Source organism: Equus caballus, chromosome 3 (assembly GCF_041296265.1).
Source record: "Equus caballus isolate H_3958 breed thoroughbred chromosome 3, TB-T2T, whole genome shotgun sequence".
NCBI classification, from domain to species: domain Eukaryota; kingdom Metazoa; phylum Chordata; class Mammalia; order Perissodactyla; family Equidae; genus Equus; species Equus caballus.
In genome coordinates, this window is record NC_091686.1 from 118,175,916 (window position 1) to 118,195,675 (window position 19,760).

The following is a 19,760-nucleotide window of genomic DNA, read 5'->3' on the forward strand; positions in this document are numbered from 1 at the left end:
CAGTTTGGATCTAGAACCAGTAAGAGTTGCTGACGCTTCGAAGAGGTTGAAAAGGAAGCAGAGGGAATCAAGAATACTGCTGAAGTTTCTAGCTAACCAAGGAAGCTGGTGGGGCTACTTACTGAGACATCGGGGCACTTATGGGGCCAAGGATGGGGGAGAGTTTGAGGGAGAAACTCAAGGGTCTGTGAGTCACCCAGGTGATAATGTATGTCAGGTGTGCAGTTGGATATGCGGGCCTGGAGCTTGGGGGAGCATTCTGGGTCGGACAGATAAATTTGACAGCTGTCAGCCTGTGGATGCCTTGTGACCTGGTAGGGAACGGCGTTTGTGGTGAATTGCAGCACTGCATGACAGCGCCAGGATTTACATTGGGTAGACGACGCCAGGCGAGCAGAGGGAGACCCGCCAATTCTGTAAGTGTGGGCAGGGTGAGGAAAGGACGTTGGAATTGAGTCTTGAAGGATGAATAAACGTTCTCCGAGTGGGAGAAAGTGTCTAGGCAGAGGGACAGCTTGGGAAAAGATCTGTAATGTTTAGAGAAGGGTGAGGAAACAGCGTGTGTAGCGTGGTGGAGAGCCAGCAGACATGACGCCAGAGAGTCAGGCTGGGGCCAGCCTAGAAAGAGCCGTGTGTGCTGTGCCCTGTGCCTCTGCTTCGGGCCACAAAGAGGATGGCTGGAGGCACCCCTGAAGCTCTGGCCGTGGAGGACTTCCTCCAACCGTGTGTTTCAGGCCACCTCTGAGTGGTCTGCAGTTCGGCAGTAGGCTGTTTCTGGCTTGCACCCACACCCAGCTGATCCATCCATGCTTCCCACTCAGATTACTCTCCTTCTCTGTCAGCTGGTTTAAGGACTGAATGTTTGTGTCGCTCCAGATTCGTGTGTTAGAGTTCTAACCCCACTGTCACTGTTTCTGGAGGTAGGGCCTTTGTGGAAGTAATTAAGGTTAAATGAGGTCATGAGGGTAAGGGCCTAATCTGATGGGACTGGTGTCCTCGTAAAAAGAGGCACCACGGAGCTTGCCCCTTCTCTCTTTCCACCATGCAAAGATACAGAGAGAAGGCAGCATCTGCAAGCCAGGAAGAGAGCTCTCACCAAAGACTAAACCCTACTGGAAACTTGGTCCTGGACTTTCCAGCCTCCAGAGCTGTGAGAAAACAAATTTCTGTTGTTAAGGCCCCCCATCTATGTCCTTCTGTTATGGCAGCCTGAGCAGACTAAGACAGCTGGTCAAAGGGGATTCCCCACCAGGCGAAGGATATGAGCTGAGGGAGAAGCATCAGCTGAGGGAGAAGCATCAACTGAGGGGAGAAGCATCAGCTAAGAGAGAAGCATCAGTGCAACAGAGGCAGGTACCCTGGGGTATGGGCCCCCTGTTCATGCAGTTTGCTTGTGTTTTCTGGCCCTTCACTCCCGTATGTACCACTTCCTGCAGGCCCTGCCCAACCTTAGAAAATGCCAAGGTCATGAGTGGCATTGATGTCTCATGTTCAGACGCCCACTTTCTCCCAGGGCCCAGCAGCATACCAGCAGCTGGTTTCAAACAGTGTGCAGTTCTCTGCTGCAGATGGCATGGCCTTGCTCTAGACTCTTGGTGGCCTGCACTGTGACTCCCCTCCTGGGGCCTGCCAGAAGTTCTGTCTGCCATCTTTCTCCACAGATGCCCGTGGTTCTGTGGGGTCTGCCGGGCGATTCGGCCCAGGGTCAAGGCTGCTTATGCCTCAGCCTGGGCCTGCTGCACCGCCCCTCCCTCCTTTGGGTCCCACGCGAACCTTCCACATCTGGTAAACAAATAGAGGTCTTATCCCTAAGTGTGGACTATGCGCCTCTCAAGCCTGGAGAGGCCTGTCATAAGTTGTACTTCTTTTCAAGAGGGAGTGGGGGATAGACTGGCATGCCCTAGACCAGTGAACCCCTAAGAGCTTCACGGATGTGCCAGGCCCCTGCATCACTGTAAGCTTTATCTCCCACCTTCTGGAATGAAGATGCTGTACCAAAGCAAGCAGAACATTACTGCTTCATGCGTTTCAAGTGTATATAACACAATGCCATCAACATGGTAAATGTAACTATGTCCTGTAGGATGTCCAGATGCCCAAGTCCCTTCAGACCACATCATGATAGAGAGCAAAAGAGTGTGTGCGCACTGGAGCAAGACTGTGAATGCGTACCGTGTTTGTCCCACGTGAAGCTGAACTGCTCTGATCCTCCTTTCTGATCAGCATGGGAAACAATCCAGTTGCCAGTTGACAGCTGCGTTTCACATCCCTAGAGTGTGACAATCTGCGCTCGAAAACATGCCACATCGGGCAGCAGCTGCAGGTGAGGCTACTACTGGGTTAAGTTTCTACAGTTCTGGGGTCTCCTGCTGTGCTCCATGTGGTTTTTGTAGGGTCAGACTGTGAATCAAATGGGGATATGATGGGGATCACGCTCCTGGAAGCTCCAAGACTCTGAGGGCGGCACTGATCTCTGCCGTTCCCCCTGGGATGTAGTATTGTTTCTCATTTACTGTCTTGGCAGGAGGGACGTTCTGGGGCTTCAGATTGGCCTTTGTTATACAATAACTCTTACTCTGCAGGTCAGAAAGCCAGTGTGAGAGTTATTCCAGTGACTCAGTGTGTCTCTCCTAAAAACGTTAATGAACCAGGGAAATCACCACAGGGTGGGTTGTTGACTCAGTGCACCACAGTGCGACATACCTGGGCCAGAACTATATTGACTACCTGATTCCCGAATGGATTATGCTAATGGGGGGCCATGATGATGTTTTGGGTCCCTGGATATCAGTGTCACCCCAGACCCTGTAACAGCCCTTGAAATGCCTGATTGCTAATTTCCTCTCATGTATGGTTACTTGAGTAATTGGCCGTGAACTCTTTGGGGGGTTAAATGAAGGAATCATTCCTCCATCCACTTGCTATTCCACCTGAAGGCAAGGAGGCCTGCTGTTTGTACCCTGTATCAGATAGTCACTGGCTGAGTCTGGGGGTTGGTGTCCTGCCAGGCAAGGTGCTCCTGTCACCTGAGGAAAGTTCTGTAGAGAAAGGAGCAGCGGTGAGATTTTATCAGCAACTCTCACCGCAGCTGGAGGATGGGTGCGCTGGCTAACAAGGGGCCTTTGGTGCGACATCAATAGCATCCGTGACGGCCACCTGCTGAGAGCCAGGAGTAGATGCGGAGGGTAGAGGATGAAGAAAAATAAAGGAGGCTTGGAAAACACTTTGTGGAGAGTGAGATGCCAGCAGCATGGCCTCCTTCTGAGCACGGTGCCACGTGTGTGCAATGGAACCCACCAGCTGTGCTGGCCTGTCCACCCGGCAGAAGAGAAAGTGTAGAGTTACGACCACCCAGGCTTGGGGGTCTGGCCGAGAGGTGTGAAGAAGGAAGGGGAGGAGAACGTTTAGGATATTGGTATGGACGATAAGTTAAAAGCTGGAATCTGACTTAGATGAAGAGACTATGGAGAAAAGTGAGGGGTGGTGACCTTGGGAGAAGCTAAAGTGACAAAGGGACAAGAATAGTCGGAAATGGTCAAGCTGAAAGAGTACTGGATCAGTGTCCCAGGGCTGCCATAGCAAAGTACCACCAACAACAGAAAGTTATTCTCTCACAGTTCTGGAAGCTGGAGTCTGAGATCAAGGTGCCAGCAGGGCCACGCTCCCTCTGGATAGAGACTCTGTGTAGCATCCTTCCTGCCTCTTCAGCTTCTGGTGGTGGCTGGCAATCCTTGGCGTCCCTTGGCTTGTGGCTGCATCACTCCAACCTCTGCCTCTATTGTCACACGCCTTCTCTCTGTGCGTGTCTGTCTCTACTTCTTGTAAGGACGCCTGTCCTACTGGATTAGGGCCCACCCTAATGACCTCATTTTAATGCGATTACATCTGCAAAGACCTCATTTCCAAATAAGGTCGCGTTCATAGGTACCAGGGGTTAGGGCTTCCATCTATCTTTCTCGGGAGACACAATTCAACTCATAAAAGCGTAAACCCTGAATGTCATAGCTCACCATGTTGCTCTGAAAATTAAATAAGAGTCTGTATGAAAAGATACTGTTTGAGGGAAAGAAGCATGCCCATCATCAAAGTGGAACCACTTTGAACTGGAAGATTCTGAGATATCAACATTTCCCTATTTGAAATAGTTCAAAAGACAAATGATGATGCAAGCCAGGAGTTCAAGAGTCTTCCGAGCCATAAATTAAACACGCCTGTGGGAGCCAGCAACATGGAATCTGTTAATAATTATTGAGATGTGAAAACATGCCACAGCACTGACAGTGAGCTTTCGTCACCGAAAACTCCCCATCTGGACTTGGGATATTCCTGCCCAAAGACTGAGCTGGAATGTGTCTTTTTATATAGCTATCTCATAAAAACGTGTGCCTATTTTTAAATAAAGTATTTAATTATTTAGTATTGAAAGTATTTAATTAAATAAAAGTTTTTAAATATATATATCATAAAGCCTGTCTGCGCACATGATGTCAAATAAAACTATGCACATGATTTCCAAAGGCTTGGCCAGCAAATAGAGCGGAAGCTGCTTTGTGTTGAATTGGAAGATCATTTGAAAGCTGCAAATCATTGTAAGCACTTGTTTTAAAATAAAGTTTAATTTCTACTTCAAAATAATATGTTTTCATGATTAGGAAAACTGAAAAGATTAGAAAAGCAGAGGGAAACAGAACCAACACATTTCTGGAAACTACTGTGAACATTTTTTCGTGTTTCCTTCCTGACTTTTTTTTCGTTTTTATTGAGGTCATAGTAGCTTACAACATTGTGAAATTTCAGTTGTACGTTATCATCTGTCTGTGACCACATAAGTGCTCCTCTTCACCCTTTGTGCCCACCCCCCAACCCCCTTCCCCCTGGTAACCACTGAACTGTTTTCTTTGTGATGTGTTTGTTTATGTACCACATACGAGTGAAATCATATAGTGTTTGTCTTTCTCTGTCTGGCTTATTTCACTTAACATAATACCCTCAAGGTCCATCCATGTTGTTGTGAATGGGACGATTTTGTCTTTTTTTATGGCTGACTAGCATTCCATTGTATATATACACCATATCTTCTTTATCCATTCATCAGTCGATGGGCACTTGGGTTGCTTCCACATCTTGGCTATTGTGAAGAATGCTGCAGTGAACATAGGAGTGCATAAGTCTCTTTGAATTGTTGATTTCAAGTTCTTTGGATAAATACCCAGTAGTGGGATAGCTGGATCATAAGGTATTTCTATTTTTAGTTTTTTGAGAAATCTCTGTACTGCTTTCCACAGCAGCTGCACCAGTTTGCATTCCTACCGGCAGTGTATGAGAGTTCCCTTTTCTCCACAATCTCCCCAACATTTGTTGTTTTTTGTTTTGGTGATTATAGCCATTTTAACAGATATAAGATGATATCCTAGTGTAGTTTTGATTTCCATTTCCTTAATGATTAGCGATGTTGAACATCTTTTCATGTGCCTATTGGCCATCTGTATATCATCTTTGGAGAAATGTCTGTTACCTTCCTGACTTTTTCATGTGTGGTTTATAATCATCGGTTTATTTCCCAAGCACTTTGGCTGCACCCACTGAGTAAGATGGATACGCCTGTTGTAAACCACAGGGCCTATTCATCACAATCATTTCCTTACTGATGTTTATGAAGGGAGGACTCTCATCTTGCCAAAAAGGAAATGGCATGTCACTAGTGGTTTTTATTCAAAGTCAGTCAGACATCTGCAGATTCTGCAGTCCTCTGGACTGCCTCCCTTCCCCAGCATGCCGCATCAGCCAGGTCTCATTGCGTGTCTCTTTCTGCTTCCAAGCAAAAAAAAGGACTGTATTTAGAACAATTAGTCTGGTTTTCGGTTCTAGTAAAAAACCCTGCCGGGTGTTTCACCAAATACCGGGGAAGCACTGGGTTTGTTGATTTTTGCCTTGACCTACGAAAGTCAATAACCAAAGTCACAGTGAGAAGCAGAGAAGGGCTGACACCCCCACAGGGAGACAGCGTGGGCGGTGCTTCCATTCTCCAGCACACAAAGTATCCGGCTTGAAAACCTGTGTCCATGAAGTTAAGATTTCACGCTGCCAGCGTTGCCTTGGAGGAGGGACTTCAGCTCCCTCCCCCTCAGGGTAGGACGACTTGGAGTCTTCACCACTGGAAGGGACGTATGGAGCTGAGATTGTCTGTGGCTAGGCCAGCAGCCACGGGATACTGTGTGTCAGGAAGCCTGTCGGTTAAAATGCTTTCAGAAGGCTCCAAACCAACACAGTGCAATCGAGCCCAGGGGCTGTGATGCTAGAGATCATGCTCTCCCTCTCCAGGCTCTTCCAACCTGAGAATCTCTAAAGGGTCAGAAAACCAACAGCAAGTGTCTGGTCTAGGAGACCTCCACTGCCCTGTGAAATTCAGAAGAGGAGTGTGGCTCTGCAGTTGCTACTGCACCGATGGGGAGAGCACAGCAACTGCACTTCCGTCTCTCTTGTGTCGGCGGGCGCAGCCTGGTGTGGGAAAAGACTGAGGGCAGTCAGTGCCAATTCCTGGCTGTGTGACTTCAGGCAAGTTACTTGACTTCTCGGAGTCAAATGGGAATGACAGCACTGTTGTATCCTGGAGTGAATGAAAGAACACATAGAAAGCACTTGCACAGAGAGGTTTAAAGGTCGCTTTTCTCCCTAGGGAAGTGAGCAGGCAGCCTGGAAAGCAGGTGACCTAACAGTTCAGTGAAGCATGGTTTCCTCTCGATTTCTTCGCTTGGCATTTGGTCCTGATGGGCTTGCTCGAGGATTAACTTTGAAGAGCCACGCAAACGAACAGATAATTACTGTTGAATCCTGATCAGTATCAGTTCTCCAAAATAGATTGCCCTTTATTCACTCAACTCCACTCTGAGCCTGGCCCCAGGCACCAGAATTCTGCATTCTGGACTCCAGAGGGGGGACCATGAACTCTGCCTGAAGCTGTCCTGGAAGGCTGCATAGAAAAGTGTGGATCGTAGGCAAATTCTAACCATGAGTAGGAGTCAGTCAGGTGGAAAGAGTGGGCAAGGGGCACCCCTGCCTGCAGGGTGAACACAGCACGCAGGGGGAGAAATGTGGGAAGAAGGCCGAGTTCTCTGTCTGGGGGCCTGTGTCTGCAGGGCACGGTCAGAAAGGAGGCGGGTGCAGAGGCTGGGGGTGGGGGCGGGCCAGAGAATGAGACGCTTTAGTGATGCTGCTGGCACAGTGCTGTCCCGGAACATGACCTCGTAAATGCTTGCCCTTCTGTCTCCCTCCCTTCTTGCCTTATTTTCCTGCTTCCTCCTCTCTTTAAGTAGAGGCTTAATCTAGAAGCAGCTGGGAGCCACTGAAGGGTTTTGAGCAGAGAAGTGAGGATGCTGTATGCCTTTGAGAAAGGTTACCCCAGAGGATGCTGTTAGAGAATTGGATGGGAGGCTGTGACCGGTGATGGGGAAACTGGTCAACAGGCTGATGTCCAGGTGGCCCAGGAGAATGGCAGCGGGAATGGAGAGAACCCAGTCAGAGACACCTTCTGAGACAGAATCACCTGAATGTGGGGGTCCAGGAGAAGGATGATGACAGTTTAACTAGCTGTTACCTAGCTTGAGCAGCAGGGAGCATTTGGTGGTATTATTCGTGGAGATAGAGGTGAAGGAGGAGGAAGTGTCTTCTTCATAGGAAACTGAGGGTTTCGCGGAAACGGACTTTGCACGACTCCAGTTCCCTCCTGCGCCGTGCCCTCTGCTATTCATCACCGACAGACAGTCATCCATTCATTCACTCACGCATCTGCCCACCTGCCGCTCATGCTTCCCAAAAGCTCTTGTTGCAGGAGGATGAGGGCGCTCTGGTGGGCACGGCTCAGTGTGTGCGGCACTTACACTGTCTGGGGAAAGTTCAATTCTGCTAAGAGCTGTGCTGAGGGCCATTCTACCCATTTCTATACTAAGCATTAAGTCCGAGATTTAGTGAATCCATACGAACACTCTAGAGCAGGGGGCAACAAACCATGACCCACAGGCCAAATCCGGCCCACCGCCTGTCTTTATAAATAAAGTTTTATTGTAACACAGCCACACTCATCCGTGACCCACAGGCCAAATCCGGCCCACCGCCTGTCTTTATAAATAAAGTTTTATTGTAACACAGCCACACTCATCCGTGTGCATGTTACATATCTCTGGCCGCTTTCACGCTCCAATGGCAGAACTGAGGAGTAGCTTCCGATTATCTGGCTAGTGAAGCTGGAAACCATCTGGTCCCTTACAGAAAACCTTTACAGGGTTTGTCAGCCCTGCTCTAGAGCATTCCCTCCTCTCTGGTTCTGTGAAGGGGTGTTTGATCGTGATTGCAGGACCAGGGAATAAAGCTCAGGACTCTTTGCTTGTCACCCCAGGCTCTGTCTGGATGTGAAGGAGACACCCTCCACATCGTCGTGGGAAACGCTGATGTGAAACATACAGACAGCAGGAGACTATAACTGTGCGTGGCGTTTTGACCCAGTAGCTCCTTTATTGAAGTCTATTCTCAGGGAAGAATCCAAGGGATGGAGGAACTATTCGCTCCTTGGTCTGGCTGCACGCGCTCATCTGGCCTCATTTTTTAAAATGCATCACACACACCCCACAAGTAAATAGACACATACGGGACTGACAGGTGGTGGTAAAGGTTTAGGGAGACAACATAGAGCTGGGGACGTAGCCACAGGGCGCCAAGGGTGGATTTTCAGAGAACGTGGAGATGTATGTGTGCAGAGGAAGGGTGAAGTGAGGAACTTGTTCATGGATTTGTTTGTACTCGGCGTCAGCACCGTGCGGTGACATTTTCATACATTCTCTCTCTCTCTTTTTCGTACATTCTCTCTCTCTCTCTTTTTTTTGACCCCGTGGTTGGGGAGGGTGGAGATGAGATTTGTGTAGCTCTTCCTTCTTGCAAAAGAAGGAGGAGAGGTGCTGAGTAGCTGAAATCAAGTCACTACGTGTTTTTTTTCCTGCCGTTAGGAACGTGACTTTCCTTCGTTCTCTTCTGCTCTGGCAGTGGATCCCTGTCCGGCCTGCGTGACTAAGCCCCTCTTAGTCTTAGCGTGTGCATTTCATCATTTCTTTATGTGCTGTCTTGGCACTTTGCATTTCCTCCTTAGAACTGATCCTTGCCTTAGAGTATGGCTGGCGGGTCTCGCTTCTCAGGCTGTCATCTCTGCGGTAAGGGGCTGGTTCCTTTTCACATTCGTAATCTTCGTTTATTCATTCATTGAATCATGCATTCATTCCAGTTATATTTATTGAGTGCCTCCTTTGTGTAGATGCTGTGACAGCCACTGAGCAAGTAGCGGGCACTCAGTAAGTGCCTTCTTTTTCTTTTATTGAGATAAAATTGATATAAAGCATTGTATTCGTTTTATGTACAGCAGAATGATTTGATATATGTATTTACTGTGAAATGATTGCCACAATAAGTTTAGTTAACGTCTCTCCCCTCAGATGGTTACAGTTTTTTTCTTGTGACGAGAACTTTGAAGATCTACTCCATTATCTCTTTTAATCTTGACACCAAGTGAGTTCGGTACTGCGTTTTCAATTTTACAAATGAGGCAGCTAAATCTCAGATTTGAGGAAACCTGTGCAAGTTCACGCAGTTTGCAAGCGGTGGGACCCAAGCTTCCCTAACTCATCTCTGCTCATAACTGTGAGGCGACGTTTCTTTTCTTCGTTACAAAAATTGTGAGTGTGGAAAGGATTGGATTACTTGTGAGCTCTGGTTTAATAGCAACAGCTGACGTTTATCCGCAGTGTTGTCCCAGGAGACTGTCCAGGCAGTCACAGAACGAGCCTTCCTGAGGACCCTTCACCCTCCCAGCCGGCCGTCAGGTGGGTTCGCTGTTGCGGCTCCCATTTCACAGATGCCAACGCTGAAGTTTGGGAAGACGCAATAGTGGCTCAGGGCCAAGCAGCCAGGAGTGCGGCGGCTGGGACACCTGCCGGCTGACCCAGGGCGGAGCTCCCGCCAGCTCACGTTCCCCAGGAGGGTGGGAGCGGGCCGGGGATGAGAGTGGGCCACGGCCCGGGGCGTCCTCGCCAGGCAGGCGGGCAGGCCAGGGGGGCAGGGGCAGCGGGCGTGGGAAAGAGGGCTTAGGTCTGTCCCGTGCTGAATCCCTGGAGAGAGGTGGTGCACAGGGCCTGGGGGCTCAAAGACCAGCGATCTTGATAGCACAGCAGAAAGAGCCCAGCCCGGGTACCAAGGACGCTGCACAACATGTCACCTCTCAGTGCTGCAGGGCCTCGCACCTCAGAAATCCCCATGCCAGCAGTGTTCTAGGAAGTGAGGCCAAGAGGGTAAGAGGTGGGGCCAAGATGATAATAACCAGCCCCGTTGCTCTGAGTCTTTTGTGTCCTCATTTCTTTCCTTTTTTTTTTTCCTGAGGAAGATTAGCCCTGAGCTAACATCTGCCGATCCTCCTCTTTTTTCTGAGGAAGACTGGCCCTGAGCTAACACCCGTGCCCATCTTCCTCTACTTTATATGTGGGATGCCTACCACAGCATGGCTTGCCACGTGGTGCCATGTCCGCACCTGGGATCCAAACCAGCGAACCCCGGGCCACTGAAGAGGAATGTGCGCACTTAACCGCTGCGCCACCGGGCTGGCCTCTGTGTCCTCATTTCTAAAATGAAATTCTGCAACGTGCTTCCTCTGGACCCTGCATTGCTAGGACTGATATTCTAGGATTTCATAACCAGAAGCGTTCATTGTTGTCTTCAGAAGTAAAATAAATTTGGGGACTCCCTCCTGGCATCTGACTGTGTCCCTCACGATGATGCTTTGAAACCTCCTCGAAGGGTCAGCCTCCAAATGCCAAGCTGTCTGGGGCTGTCCGGGAGCAGAGGCCTCCTCACTCGCTGTGGAGAACACACAATGCGTCTCATTGCTCTTTAGCTGCTCGGGAAATTTGAAGCTAATTAGGTTGGATCAGTAAACAATGCAGCCTGTTTTCAAACTGTGCTCAGCTTTCATGCAATTAGACTTTTCCAGGAATTAAAGGTCGTGGACCAGCCTGTTAGCCACACAAACAACTGAATAATGACAAGTCTGATGTTTATAACGCTGATTAAAGCTTGGCTCCTCTGATGGTAGTGAAACTTTATTCCTTTTTTCTAATCTTAGACGAGACCAGAGGGAGTTAATGACAGGAGTGAGTGGGGTAAGACCAGACTGCTCGCAGAGGGATGTGTTCATCCAAGCACACTTGATCCCCATGCTGACCCTTTGGAAAGAAAGGCTCTTCTCAGCCAACATTACACCCCAGCACACACGGAGACTCTCGCCGCCCCTCACCCCAACCCCACTGGAAGGCGGGGCTGCTCACTTCTCTGGCCCTGACGTGATAGGAAAAGTGTGGCGTTGACAGTTGGGCAGCTGGAGTTGCATTCTCTGCAGCTAACTTCCTGGTTCTGAAAGAGTCAGCATGTGGGAACCTCTAAGGCTCAGTTTCCAAATCTGGAAAATAGGGATGGTAATGACCTCCTGTGGCAGGTTGCCCTGGGGGATCACGAGGTCACTCCTGTGAAGTGGCCTGGTAGGCTCCAGTGTGTACCAGAGACTCATTGAAGAGAATTCTGTCTTTTTCTAGACGGGGACCTGACAGACTGGGAGGACAGTCCCATCTAGTCCAGGGTTCCTCAAAGCGTGGAGCCCAGGGCGCTTTTTGGTGGTTTGTGGGTGAGCAAGCTTTCGTTTTAGTGTTTATGCGTATATTTTAGTATCTGTTTGATTTCATGCACATCATTACTTAAGGAAGTGGTCCTCAACCGTGGCCACACCTCGCAGTTGCCCAGCGAGCTTTCAAATGCTCCAGCCCAGAGAGGGGGCCTGGCTTTAGGATTTTATATAACACTCTCCAAGCAGCATTAATGAACAACCAGGGTGAGAACTACTGGCCTAGGGCAAAGCCGGATAAAAAATATAAATAACTCTACTTAAAGTACCATATCATCAATGTGGCGAACTAAGGCTGAAGTTTGGGAGACACTCATAAGCTGATGGCTTGCTTGAAGGCTGCGCATCTGGACCATCTGAGGGTGGTGGGGTCGGTGCTTGTTCAACTTCAGATGCCCTGACCCATCCTAGATCCATTAAATCAGAATTCCAAGGGCTGTGCTTGGAAAATCCATGTTCTTATTAGCCAACCTGGCTCTGGTCCTTCAGAAGGCATTTAGGAGCCACCCATTTATAAAGGTCAAGGGTGTGCTCGGGAGGAAGGGAGACATTCCGTGGTCTGCCTCACAGTGGAGACAGGGAGGATGCTGACCAGCCAATGTCAGTCAATCACGCCTTGACACCTGGGAGGTGTTGAGCCAAGCTTCGCCCCAGGGCAGCGAGGGGCAGACAGGCTGCAATTCTGGGTGCGCTGGGGGCTCTTTAGGGGGAAGCTCTGTGCTCAAGGCGGGAGATGAGGCTTCTCTGAGTGTGTCCAACCTGGTTCCCTAGGACAGGAAGGAGACAGAGAGGCAGGACGAATGCCCCATCTGGGAACATGGTTTGAGGGTGTGTGTGGCAAGAGTGTTTCCTGGGCCGTAACTTGCGGGGAGCTTCATGTTCAGACAGATTGCAGGATGGTGAGTAACTCCCCTCATCTGGAACCTCCAGTATTTGCTGCCCAGAAAGCACATGTCTGAACATCTGGAGAATTCCATACCTACTTACTCCCCACTGTGCCCACAGCCTGGTCACGTGGGTACTTGGTGCCTGCAGAGTGGTTGAACGGGGAGGAAAACCTGGGCACCCTGAGTGACGCCCCTGGCAGAAGTCTACACAGAGAGGCAGCAGGATGGTTTGACAGCAGGCAAGCCACTTAACCTGAGTCTCAGTGTATTCATCTCAAAAATGGATTCTTGCAGGATGATTAGGGGGATGAAATGCAATAGTTTATTTGAGGGGCTCCTAATAATGACAAGCTGTTGCTTGTTATAGGACGAACTTAATACATATTGATTTCCATCTTTGCTACTGTACCAAACTCTAGCTTAGCTACAGAACCCAGCTGATTCACCTTAGTGGCTGTCTTCAATGCCTTTAAAAGGATCCTTTCAATTCGATTCAGTCCAATGTATTCTAGCTTGAGAACTCTCTAGGAAGTGGTTGTCTCTCTTAGCTGGAAGGAAGCCATGCTGGAGAGGAGGTTGAAGCTTATAATGGAGGCTGAGGGGGACCTCCGTTCCTTCAAGCATCCTGTCTCAGGGTTTCATTCAATAGAACCCCACTTGGCTGGGATGTTGGCGGCTCTTGACTTTATTCCAGCCTTGCAGTAATACTTGTCAAGGCTGTTTCACAGATTGTTGTTGAAAACAGATGAGATAATGTAAATTAAGTAATAACCAAAATAAATAATCATTTTATTAAATATAGCCATTTACTAGACTTACACACTGATTGATTGATTGTTGGATTGGTTGAGATGACTTTGAAAACTGAAGACAGGAAGAGCTGTGGGGGGCGTTAAAGCCTCGCTGTCATGGGAGAGGCAGTGGGGAGAAGCCTGGGCTGAGACCCAGGAATCTAGCTTAGTTGTGACTCATTTACAACTCACCGTGACCTTGAGTTACCTTCTGCGCCTCAGTCTTCTCATCGTGAGTATAATGCGTGGGTGGACCCACTACACAAAATTCTAGGGAGGATGATCTCTGATAATAAATGTGAAAGCATTTTGCAAAGCCCTATAAAAATGTTGTTTATTCCACTTATTATTTAATTTGCATCATCTCATCGGTTTTCCACAACAACCTGTGAACCAAGCTTGGGGAGTAATATCTACAAGTTTGGAAGGCCCGCATGACACACTCCCACATCACTAAGGCTAGCTTTGCTTGAAGGGGTCCTTTCTGGTCACCCCAGCCACACTCCTGTATAGATAACTGCCGGTGTGAGGCGTTCCCGTGGGCAGTCAGGAGTCCAGACACTCAGAGTGAAACTGAGTCCTCGCTGGCTGCAAACCGTCTCTCACCAAAGTGTCTGTTACTGTGATGGTCCTGCCTCCATTTTGTGGTTCTTTGGCATTACTTATTCATTATTTCTTATTATATTAGCCCTTTTAACTGTTTCATTTTAGTGTCAGTGCCCTCAAATCTTCCTGAAATTAAGCGGGCCATAACAACTAAATATGTCAGTGAGAGGAACAGATAAGCCTTGGATGGTGTTGTGCGTTGAATTGTGTCTCTCCAAAAGATATGCTGAGGTCCTAACTCCCAGTATCTCAGAACTGACCTTATTTGGACATAAGGTCATTGCAGATGTAATTAGTTAAGATAAAGTCATCCTGGAGTAGGGTGGGCCCTAAGTGAATATGACTGATGTCTTTATAAGAAGAGGACACACAGGGAGAAGTCCATGTGAGGACGGAGACAGAGATCGGAGCGATGCAGCTGCAAGCCAGAGAGCCCCAAGGATTGCCAGTAAATCCTTGGAAGCTGAGAGAGAGGCGTCGAACAGATTCTCCCCAGAGCCCTCAGGAGAGCGTGGCCTTGCCAGCACTTGGTCTCAGACTTCTGGCCTGTAGAACTACAAGAGGATACATTTCTGCTGTTGTAAGCTCCCCAGTTTGCAGGGCTTTGTTAGGAAGCTCTAGGAAATTTGTTAGGAATGCAGATGGAAGCAAGGGCTCCAGTTTCCAGGCCTGCCTCTGGGACGTGCTGCTTGTGCATCCTTGGGCAAATCTCTGGACCTCATGCTGCTTGTCTGCAGAAGGAGAGAGACGTGTTGGATCAGCATTTGCCAATTTTGCTGATAGTTAGAATTACCTGGGAGCCATTAAAGTTATAGCTTATCAGAACTTCCCTCTGGATTTTTAGAATCAGTGAGTCTTGGTCGGGGCCAGAAATGTATGTTTTTAAGAAACTCTCCAAGTGGTAGCAATGACCTGCATCTTGCTGTTGCCACCCTCTCTGGCATTCTAGGTTTCTCAAGGGTCAAGCTTCGCCCCTTGACCCCACACACCCTATGAAGCCTGCCCTGCATGGTGCATGTTGGTGTCTGTGCCCTCACAGCCAGATTGCAAACCCAAGAGGCCAGAACCACATCTGTATCTCTGGCATGTTGCCTGGAAGATGGCCAGGGCTTAGGAACCGTGCATCCAATGAAGGGATAATCGTCTCTACCTGCAGACGTCCTGCTCTGGGATTTGTGATCAAGGGTCTTGCAAGCTCTCATTCTCAAGATCTCGAATGAGCCTCCAGGCCACCATTCTGGCCCAGCCCCCACTCCAGGCCGCCTTCCACACCCTTTCGGAGGAACACATAACGCAGACACAGTTCTAAGTCGCTGATCCTATGAGGTGGGCTCTGTGAATCCTCCCATTTTACAGATAGGGAAGACACCGAGGCTCAGAGCAGTTAAATGACTTGGTCAGGGTCACAGAGCCAGTGGTGGAGCTGGGGTTTGAGCCCCGGTGGTCTTGTAGCAGCATCTTAATCTCTCACTCACTCTGCCAGCCCACCACGCAAAGCAAACCCCTCGCCGACGGGATCCAGTCCAAGCAACTAGGCTGGTCCCATCTTCTTGTCCCCTTACCTCTCTGGAAAGATCTCCCATCACTCTCCTCACCCACTCACTCTGCACTGAGGTAGCCCCTTGCCCTTTTGGCCCTTATCCCTCGGCTGTCCTTCTGCTGGACGTCTCCTTGCCTGCACCCCCAGACAGCTCTCCCTCTGGGCTGCCGGGCGCTTAGCCTCTTGGGTCTTTGATGATTGTAACACACAGCCCAGTTCTCCACGTGGCTCAACCTCTCTCTTCCTTCTAGTCTTTGCTGAGATGTCACCTTTCCAGTGAGGCCTTCCAGAACCATCTTTTTAAAATTCACTCCGCCCCACCATCACCATGCCAGCACTCCCAGTCTCCTTCTTTGTGTTTTTTCCATAGCACTTATCACATTCTGATACACTGTATCATTTACTTATGTGGTTTGTTTGTGATCTGTCTCCCTCCTTAGAACGTAAGCTCCCTGAGGACAGGCATTGTTGCCTGTGTTTTCATTGCTCCATCCCCAGTGCCTGGAACAGTGCCTGGACTGCAGTACACACTCAGTAAACGTTTGTCGAATGAATGAAGTAACACGTTCTCCACTGTTACAGTTCTCCGTTACCTGGTTGTCTCCCTTCTACAAGTGTGAGCTCCTTCCAGGAGGCACTTTACCTGATTCATTTCTGTATCCCCAGCAACTAACAAAGGGCCTGGCCGTTAGTAAGTCCTCAGGAAGACTTTGTTGAATAAATGAATAAGTAAGCAAATGGATGGATGGATGGATTTCTTCCCCAGAGGAGACGTTACCTGGCAAAATGTAGCAAATAGGTGTCCACATGTAGCCTCGCCTGTGGCTGCTTCTCAGGGTAGAATGAGCCCCCAGCACAGCGGCTGGGATGTTTACAGCCCCAGGAGCTCATTCAGGTCTGTCAAACTTCAACAGGGTGATCCAGCCTGGCTAGCCTGGGCAAAACACTGACGTCAGCGGGTGGTCAGTCTTGACTCTGCTCCTCCCTTGCTCTGCCCCTTTGCCCTCTCCCCAGAGCGAGAACTTGGCTTCCCCTGACTTCATTGGAGACACTGCCCTCCTCACCCAATGCCACGGAGGCAGTGCCTCTGCTCCGCCATGCCCGGCAGCTGCTGCTTGGGAAACAGAGACAAGGAAAGGGGCGGCAGCCGCAGAGCCTCCTCTCCCAGCTCCCTGTAACGTCTTGGCCCAGCGGCACTTGGATTTGCTGTTTTGTTTTTTTCTGCCGTGCTCTGGCCCAAGCCTTTAGAAGGCTGAGATACTTGCGGGTCTTGCCTCCAAATTCATGCTGGTTCTCCACCCTTGGGGCTGTTGCGAAGCCACAGACCTGACTTGCAGGCTAGAAGCAGGGCGAACCAGGGAGACCAGAGGAGCTGATGCTCACGGCTGGTGCTCCTGCTTAGTGAGGGAGGTCCCCTCTTGTTGGAGAAGCCCCTCGGCGTTCCCTCTCCTTAGTGCAGGGGCGCGGGCCCTGGGGACCTTCCCTGAGCAGGGCACAGCCTGTGCCGCTGCGGGCAGAGGGTAAGCCTGAACGCTCCACACACAGCCTCAGAGCACGTGCAGCCAGGCCCGGAAGGTGGGGCCGGCAGCGGGGGGCTCCAAGGTCAAGGGGATCTCAGAGACTTCATCCACTGGCTGGAAGGAAGGTCCTGTACTCTTAACCTTCAAAGTAAAAGCCAATAGAGGAGACAGATTGAGAACTCTGTTGAGCACAAAATTCAAATTAACCAATGGATTTTGTTGACATTCTTTCCCCTTTATGCTTCCATGAAAGTTAACTCCTTGGCTTAATTCATTCTTCACTTCAAAGACAAAAGACAGTTTGCTCCCTTCTTTGATCTATTCATTCCTTTAAGTAGCATATTGATTTCCTTCTATTCCTTCTTCTGCTAATTAATTAATTAAAAATGTTAATTGCGCACCCACTCTGTTCCAGTGCGTTCTATCCTAGGTGCTGGCTGGGCTAGGGTTTCAGGAGGAAACAGAATCCATCCCAGATGGTGTGTGTGATGACTTACAGAGGGGATGGCCAGGCTCCCTGTGACAGCAAGGAGCCCTTACTGCCAGCACCGAGGGCAAGGGGAGGGAAGTGCTGTCTGGGGAGCCCAGGGAGGGCTGGAGCCATGGAGGACGGCCGCCTGCAGGGAGCGGTGGTTGGGGAGGATGCAGCTGTTGCCGGAGCTGCTGAATTAGAGCAGGGAGGTAGCAAGGAAGAAACACTCCCAGCTCTTTCTCTTTCCACCCCCTGATCTCTTGCCAGTGCCTTTCTTGGGCCAAGGGCCAGTTGCAAGGGAGTCAGCCGATGCGGTCCTTCAGGGCCAGCCTCCCAGGGCAAGAGCCAGGCAGAGAAGGTGGGGACTGGAGTTGGGGAGGCAGAGAGAGTGACCGGCATGACAACCAAATCTCAGCTCTCCGGGCTGCATATTCTAGCTGGAGGACACACATCAACCAACAGGTAAACGTTCATCCGGTGGTGACTGGTGCCATTCCAAAAGTAAATCAGGGTGGGGTCGATGGAGCTTATGGGGGTGGATTAATGATGAGGGTTGCATTTTATGTCTGGGGAGTCGGGGATGAGAAGGGACAGCTGCCAGGAGGCTGTGGCCATCTCCCAGGTGAGAGACGACGTCGTCTGCCCCAGATATAATTGACAGCAGAACTGATGAGGGTTTTGATGACCTGGACAGCCACTAGGAGGGAATCCAGGGGAAGGAAGGAGTCTTTACTGTTTGGCCTGAGACACTGGGAGGGGGGCCTGGAATAAGGGGAGACCTGAGGAAAGAGGGGATTCGGGCAGGGCTGTCGGAAGTTCAGTTTGGGACCTGCTATGTTTGAGAAGCTTCTAAGTGGAGTGAGGACACTGTCCCAGTGGGTGGACAGGTGAGTCTGGATCTCCAGGGAAAGGTTCAAGCCCCAGAGAGAGATTTGGGAGTGTCAGCAGCATATCGATGGTTTTAAGGCTCCGAGTCTGGGTGAAGTCACCCAAGGAGAAAGCATGCACAGCAGAGACGAGGGCTTCGGGCTGAGTCCTGGGACGCTCCACCTGGGAGGTCTGGTAGGCGAGGGGCAACAGCCAAGCTGACTAAGAATGAGTGGCCAGGGAGGCTGAGGGAAAACCAGGCCAGCGTGTTGGCTGGAAGATGGGAAGAGGAAGTTTCCAGAAGGACCCAGGAGGAAGAGGAGTGGTCAACTTCATCGAAGCTGCTGGGAGGTTACAGGAGACTGACTATTGACTTTGGGTCGTTGATGTCCTCAGTAAGAGCAACTTGAGTGGTGTGGTGGGTCGAAAACCCTATTGGCATGAGCTGAGGAATGAAGATGCAAGGTGGAGACAGTGAATTCTCTTTGGGAGAGTTTTGCTATAACAAAGAGCAAGGAAATGGGATGATAACAGAGGTCATGGGGTCAAAGGAAGTTGTTTTTTTAATTGAGGTGAAATTCACTTGAAATAAAATTAACCGTTTTAAAGCGAACAATTCAGCGGCACTTAGTATATTCACAGCGCTGTGCAACCACCGTCTCCTCCTAGTTCCAAAGCATTTTCATCACCCCAAAAGCAAACATCGTATCCATTACATAGTTGCTCCCCATTCACGCCCTCCCCCAGCCCAGGTAACCACTAATCTGCTTTCTGCCTCTATGGATTTGCCTGTTCTAGACATTTCACTTAAATGGAATCATAGAACGTGTGACCTTTTCTGTCTGGCTTTTTTCGCTTAGCATAATGGGTTCGGGGTTCTTCCACATTGTAACATTTCTCAGAACTTCATTCCTTTTTATGGCTGAATAATATTCCATCGTATGGATGGACCACAGTTGTGCATCCGGTCATTGGTTGATGGACATTTGGACTGTTTCCACCTTTGGCTATTGTGAATAGCACTGCTGTGAGCTTTCATGTACAGGTTTTCATTTGAACACCGGTTTTCAGTCATCTTGGGTATGTGCCCAGGAATGGAATTGCTGGGTCATATGGTAATTCTCTGTTTACTTTTTGAGAAACCGCCAACCTATTTCCCCCAGTGGCTAAACCAGTTTACATTCCCACTAGCAAGGGATGCGGGCTCCCATTTCTCCACCTCCTTGCCAACACTTCTTAGTTTTGTTTTTGTTTTTTAATTGGCGATATTAAGAAATTTTTGTGCATAGCTTGGAATAATCTAATAGAGAGGGAGAAATTGATGATGCTGAAGAGAAATGGGATAATTGCTGGAGGGAAATCCTTGAGAA

General features: G+C 49.5%; 1 protein-coding gene across 10 annotated transcripts in view; it reads left to right on the forward strand.

Moving 5' to 3' along the window:
• The window catches only part of SLC2A9 (solute carrier family 2 member 9), a 225,401-nt gene that overhangs the window by 5,899 nt on the left and 199,742 nt on the right, over positions 1 to 19,760 (forward strand). The window contains exons 1-2 of one of the 10 annotated variants that reach the window (XM_070262709.1): positions 1,209 to 1,349; positions 2,084 to 2,323. The exons of 7 other annotated variants lie outside the window; for them this stretch is intronic. The gene's annotated coding sequence lies outside the window, so the exon portion shown is untranslated. Of the gene's footprint in view, positions 1 to 1,208; positions 1,350 to 2,083; positions 2,324 to 17,791; positions 17,986 to 19,760 lie in introns of those variants that run through there. 2 more of the 10 variants (XM_070262706.1, XM_070262708.1) reach the window with 2 other exon arrangements.